This window comes from Chiloscyllium plagiosum, chromosome 45 (genome assembly GCF_004010195.1).
Source record: "Chiloscyllium plagiosum isolate BGI_BamShark_2017 chromosome 45, ASM401019v2, whole genome shotgun sequence".
Taxonomy (NCBI): Eukaryota; Metazoa; Chordata; class Chondrichthyes; order Orectolobiformes; family Hemiscylliidae; genus Chiloscyllium; species Chiloscyllium plagiosum.
In genome coordinates, this window is record NC_057754.1 from 10,487,786 (window position 1) to 10,494,096 (window position 6,311).

General features: G+C 46.7%; 1 protein-coding gene across 1 annotated transcript in view; it reads right to left on the bottom strand.

The window, feature by feature from the left end:
* The window catches only part of LOC122543940 (zinc finger protein 239-like), a 10,664-nt gene extending 6,851 nt beyond the window's left edge, over window positions 1-3,813 (bottom strand). The window contains exons 1-2 of the mRNA XM_043682893.1: window positions 3,728-3,813; window positions 3,022-3,123 (exon numbers count right to left, since the gene is read on the bottom strand). The gene's annotated coding sequence lies outside the window, so the exon portion shown is untranslated. The remainder of the gene's footprint in view (window positions 1-3,021; window positions 3,124-3,727) is intronic.
* Between the last annotated feature and the right edge of the window lie 2,498 nt (window positions 3,814-6,311).

The window sequence follows — 6,311 nt, forward strand, 5'->3', positions numbered from 1 at the left end:
AGGGGTGTGGTTAGAGACAGGGGTGTGGTTAGAGATGGGGGTGTGGTTAGAGACAGGGGGTGTGGTTAGAGACAGGGGTGTGGTTAGAGATGGGGTGGGATGGTGTAGGCCATTGGGCAGCGTTGGGCATTTCTACATCATCAGGCACCAATGGGCTGCCCACTGTTCCTGCTGGATTGTGGGTGAAAATGTGCAGGGTGGGGTGCAGAGACCTGACTGACTGACCATGCTCTGTCCTGTAATCAATCTCTGATTGTGTCCTAGACCTATGTTGCATTCTGGCCTCAAGATGGTTCCAGCTACTACGGCCCGTTCCAGGTGACCTTGGTCTCTGAGAAACTACAGGCAGAATTCACAGAGCGACGCCTCACCCTCAGTAAACACAAACAGGTGAATCTCTGCCTTGGCCAGCACAGGGGAGGCATTGGCTGGGGGAGAGGGTCAGGGAACAGCGGTTGTTGCCTGGGGCCAAATGATCACAGTCAGAGCAGGATGTGGATCCTGATGCAAGAGAATGTGTTTATAATACAGACAGAAAATTTGACACTGAGCCTCACTCCAGGAGGCTTCTGAGATTGGGAGGGGGAGGTGCTGTCCTGTGACAGGGGCAGAGAAATCTGGGTGTCTGGAGTTTAGAAGAATGTGAGAGGATCTCATTGTGTCCAATGGATTCTGAAGAATCTTGTCAGGGTCAACCTGGGGCAGGTCCCCCATAGGGACACAGTCTCAGAAAGAAGGGTCAAGCATTTGGGGTTGGGATACGGAGAATGGCCTTCACTCAGCAACTTGTGAATCTTGGAATTGGAGATTGTGGCAGTTGTTCAGTAAGTGAGCCTTAATGTCTTTGTAAACCATTTTCTCTTTGGCTGTTCAGCATTTTGTTTCCAAGAGATTGATGGTTGGTTTCTCAAAATAAAGAGCTATGTTCTGCTTGCTCATTTTTCCCCATTTTGATTTCTTTTACTTTTACACTGTCCCTAGTTGGCAGTATTTGCTGCTGTAATTAGTTGATTTCATAGTGCATTTCTTGATAACAGAAAAAATACCTAGTTTGTTCACAGTGGCTATGAAAGTGAAATGGCAGCTCCTGAATGCGAAACTGCAACATCTTAAATTAAAAACGCAGCTCAGGGTTACAAAACAACTATTTAAGTTACACTTAATAATTGGTAAAAAGACAACAGCCAGGTTCATTCCTACCCTACCTTGCTCTCTTACACCTTTTTAGATTGTTGTTTTCATTCTGCATCTGGTGGGTGCTCCTGTTTCCAATTGAGCACATGGTTAATTTGGTATTTTAGTTCTCTCTAGTGACCCTGGTGGGCATTGTTTGTTAATTGGGTATTTTGGTAATTTTGGTGGGAGTGAGTTTATTCTAACAAAACACCCTGGGTTCTCAGGACCGCTTTTCTGTAGTGTAATGGTTCCCACCTCACACTTGAAAGGTCCCCAGTTCAGAAAAGGAAGAATAATCATTAAAGCTCAGGAGGACAAATTCTTTCCGTATGTTTGAAATGTTATGATTGGATTTATTTACAGAATGAAAAGAAACTGGATTCTTACCCAGAGTGTCCTCGGAAAGGAAGCAAGCAATGTTCCCTCATAATTTTGCAGCTTTTCAAGATAGGTGGGCACTATAGGGGTTGGGGTGCAACACTTTCCTTCCCATTGACATTCCAATTTAGTCAGCTTCCTCGTTTTCCCATTGGTTTTTGGTTACTGTTACAGGGCTCCGAGCGTGTATTTTTGTCACTTGTTCATCTGGTCATTGGGTCCATTAATAAATAAAAGAACTGGATCCTTCCCCAGTGGGGAGTTGAGCTCTGTCTGTCAAGGCCTGTGACCAGTGGAGTGCCACAAGGATCGGTGCTGGGTCCTCTATTTTTATCATTTACATAAGTGATTAGGATGCGAGCATAAGAGGTACAGTTAGGAAGTTTGCAGATCACACCAAAATTGGAGGTGTAGTGAACAGCGAAGAGGGTTACCTCAGATTACAACAGGATCTGGACCAGATGGGCCAATGGGCTGAGAAGTGGCAGATGGAGTTTAATTTAGATAAATGTGAGGTGCTGCATTTTGGGAAAGCAAATCTTAGCAGGACTTATACACTTGATGGTAAGGTCCTAGCGAGTGTTGCTGAACAAAGAGACCTTGGAGTGCAGGCTCATAGCTCCTTGAAAGTAGAATCGCGGTAGATAGGATAGTGAAGGTGGTGTATGGTATGCTTTCCTTTATTGGTCAGAGGATTGAGTACAGGAGTTGGGAGGTCACGTTGCGGCTATACAGGACATTGGTTAGGCCACTGTTGGAATATTGCGTGCAATTCTGGTCTCCTTCCTATCGGAAAGATGTTGTGAAACTTGAAAGGATTTTGAAAAGATTTACAAGGATGTTGCCAGGTTTGGAGGATGAGAGCTACAGGGAGAGGCTGAACAGACTCTGGCTGTTTTCCCTGGAGCGTCAGAGGCTGAAGGGTGACATTATGAGGGGCATGGATAGGATAAATAGGCAAAGTCTTTTCCCTGGGGTCAGGGAGTCCAGAACTAGAGGGCATAAGTTTAGGGTGAGAGGGGAAAGATATAAAAATGAGACCTAAGTGGCAACTTTTTCACACAGAGGATGGTACGTGTATGGAATGAGCTGCCAGAGGATATGGTGGAGGCTGGTACAATTGCAACATTTAAGAGGCATTTGGATGGGTATAGGAATAGGAAGTGTTTGGAGGGATATGAGCCAGGTGCTGGCAGGTGGGACTAGGTTGGTTTGGGATATCTGGTCGGCATGGACAGGTTGGGCCAAAGTGTCTGTTTCCATGCTGTACATCTCTATGGCTCTATGACTGTTCTTTCAAAGAGAGGGATATTAATTGGATAACTGTGTGCTCTCTCTCAGGCCAATATCTCCTTCTTCAGCTACAGTATCCAGAACTGAGCACATATGCCAGGGGTGATCTAACCAAAAATTTAAATATTTTGCAAACATATCAGAAATATTCTCCCACAGACAAAACAGACAAACCTCTTTCCTTCCACAGTTAAATGCCAGTGATATTCAGACCCTGATGACTCCGCTTTCTGTCAGAACGTGCTCTGAGATCCAGGTCTGCAATCAATTAATATCCTGTAAAACAAATTCACAAACGAAAAAGGTCAGTCCAGGATGGAACTCCAGAAAACAGTACAAGATTGTTGCAAAAAGACGAACATTTCTCTTTTTCACCACACCACCCCCCCACACACACACAGACCCCTGGAGGATGGCAGTCTCTCTCTCTCAGTGCCCCCCTCCCCCTAGGAGGATCTCAGTGACTCTCTCTCTCAGTGCACACCCAGAAGGATCTCAGTGAGTGTCTCTCTATCTCACTGCATCCTCCACCCCAGGCCATCTCCTCTGTTTTGAAGCTCTTCAGCCCCACCCAGAAGAATGCAGAGCTGCACCCATTATTAAAGCGAGGAAACCAGCTATTGACAGAGAGTTATCAAGGAGCAGAGAGGTGAATTAGCGTTCTGATCCCAATTATATGAACACTGGACAGACGGATGTGCTTTGACAGATCACAATCTTTAAAGCAAGGCTTCCTGCACTGAGTCTTCAGTAGAAAACATGGAGCTCTGACCGAGTTACAGACATTGCTGCTCCACTAATTATCTAATGCTGCCTGGCTTGCTGTGTACTTCCAGCCCCTGCAGTTGTTTTGTCTCTAAAGCGTAACAGGAGCAATTACGCTGCCTGAAGCCAATACTGTGAATCCACACCAACAGCAGTTCTCCCCCACTTTGCCTTTTTGTACCACGTCCTGCACCTTCCCCCAGCGCGAGACCTTCTCTCACCCTGACATTGCCCCTCCGGACAAAGACAATCACGTGATTTGCACTGGCTCGCGCATCACTTGCTCCGATTGGCTGGAGGACCAGCCGGTGTCGCCTGGGTCCTCCAGGCCCGCCCCCTATCCGCCTATTGGACCGGAGCCGCCGTCAATCACAGCGGCGCCCATGGCGAGTCGAGGCATGCGCAGTGCGGTCCGTTTTGGACGCTGTGCCTGGGCTCAGTGGAGAGCAGTGCAGCCTCACAGCACCAGGGACCTGGGTTCGATTCCTGCCTCGGCTTACTGTCTGTGTGGAATTTCCACGGGTCTGCGCGGGGTTTCCTCCCAAAGATATGTAGGTTAGGTGAATTGGCTAAATTACCCATGGTGCTAGATGCATTAGTCAATTTAATCTGAAGGTTCACCCTGTGATGGGGAAGAAATGTGTTCTTCCTAATGTCATAGAGTCAAGCAATTGCAACAATTATATGGAACCTTTCACACTGTCACTCTCCTATGATGTAAAAGTTGATTAAAGGTTTTGGTTTTAAGATATACTGTATCTTGAAGGAGAGGGAGGCTTAGGACGGAAATTCCCTACGTTGTGTCATCGGCTGCTCCAATCCTGGAATGATGGAAGTGGGGTGGGTTGTAAAGGCTATCTAGAAAGGGGATTAAAAACCAAAATAACTGTGTATGCTGTAAATCAGAGACAAAAGTAGAAATTGCTGGAAAAACTCAGCAGATCTGGCAGCATCTGTGGAGAGAAATCAGAATTGACATTTCCTCAGAACTCAGGAATTTCTATTTTTATCCAGCAATTGAAGGAGTGCATCGGCTTTTAAGGTTGGCGAAGGTTAATATTGTATGCAATTCTGGTCTCCTTCCTATCGGAAAGATGTTGTGAAACTTAAAAGGGTTCAGAAAAGATTTACAAGAATATTGCCAGGGCTGGTGGTGGATTTGAGCTATAGGCTGAACAGGCTGGGGCTGTTTTCCTTGGAGTGTTGGAGGCTGAGGGGTGACCTTATAGAGGTTTACAAAATTATGACGGGCATGGATAGGGTAAATAGGCAAAGTCTTTTCGCTGGTGTGGGGGAGTCCAGAACTAGAGGGCATAGGTTTAGGGTGAGAGGGGAAAGATATAAAAGAGACTTAAGAGGCAACTTTTTCACGCAGAGGGTGGTATGTGTATGGAATGAGCTGCCAGAGGAGGCTGGTACAATTGCAACATTTAAAAGGCATTTGGATGGGTATATGAGTAAGAATAGTTGGGAGGGTTATGGGCCGGGTGCTGGCAGGTGGGACTAGATTGGGTTTGGATATCTGGTCGGCATGGACGGGTTGGACTGAAGGGCATGTTTCCGTGCTGTACATCTCTATGACTCTATGACTGTCTTAGAGATTATGGTTGCCTCGTGGAGCTTGAAGCTTGGCATTGCAATGTATCCATGTATTCCATGGCCATAGTGGTACAGAAGATTTCTGCTGCCTTAAACACGATGACAGATCTTGTATCGTTGAGCTGACAAAGTGTCACTGATCGCCAGCAAACTGCTCTGAGGTAGGGTCGGGCAATGATATAATGCTGCTGCAGGAAAGGGGACAGGGAACAGGGAACTCCATACAATAGCTCTCCCCACTTCTCACTATTTTCACTCCCAAGACGAGAGAGAACCTGATACTACCTCCATCTCCTATCACAACACCTTATCCCATACTAGAGTGTGTCTGTCTTTGCACAAGTAGAGGTGATACAGCCATTACCGGGATCTTCTGGGGCTCTGAAACTCTGAGTGAAGAGCAAAAAGTTAAAAATCACACATTGATAATGTGTTGCAGGCTGCGAAGAACATGGGGCAGTTTTTTGGCTCCTGGGAAGTACTGGACTACGAAGAATACCTTCGCAGCCTGTGACACATTATCAATGAGAATGAGCACCTCGCCAAGACCTTCCCCACACCTTCACTTCTCGCCTTTAAACAACCACCAAACCTCAAACAGATCATTGTACGTCGCAAACTGCCCGGCTTTCAGGATAATACCATACGATGTAGTCATGGTAGACGCTGCAAGACGTGTCAGAGTATCGATGCGGATACCACCATTATGTGTGGGGACACTTCCCACCATGTACGTGGCAGGTACTCACACGATTCAGCCAATGTTGTCTATCTCATACGCTGCACGGCTGCATGCCCTAAGGCATGGTACATTGGCGAGATCAAGCAGAGGCTACGGCAACAGATGAATCGTCACAGCACAACAATCAACAAACTGAAGTGGTCCCCCTATGTCAGAGAACACTTTAGCGGTCTGGGACATTTGACCTTCAGGTAACCTCCTCCAAGGCGGACTTTGGGACAGGCAGCAACGTAAAGTAGCCGAGCAGAGGCTGATAGTCAAGTTCGGTATCCATGGGAATGGCCTCAACAGGGACCTTGGGTTCATGTCACACTACAGGTGACCCCATTGCACTATACACACACACAGACACATACAT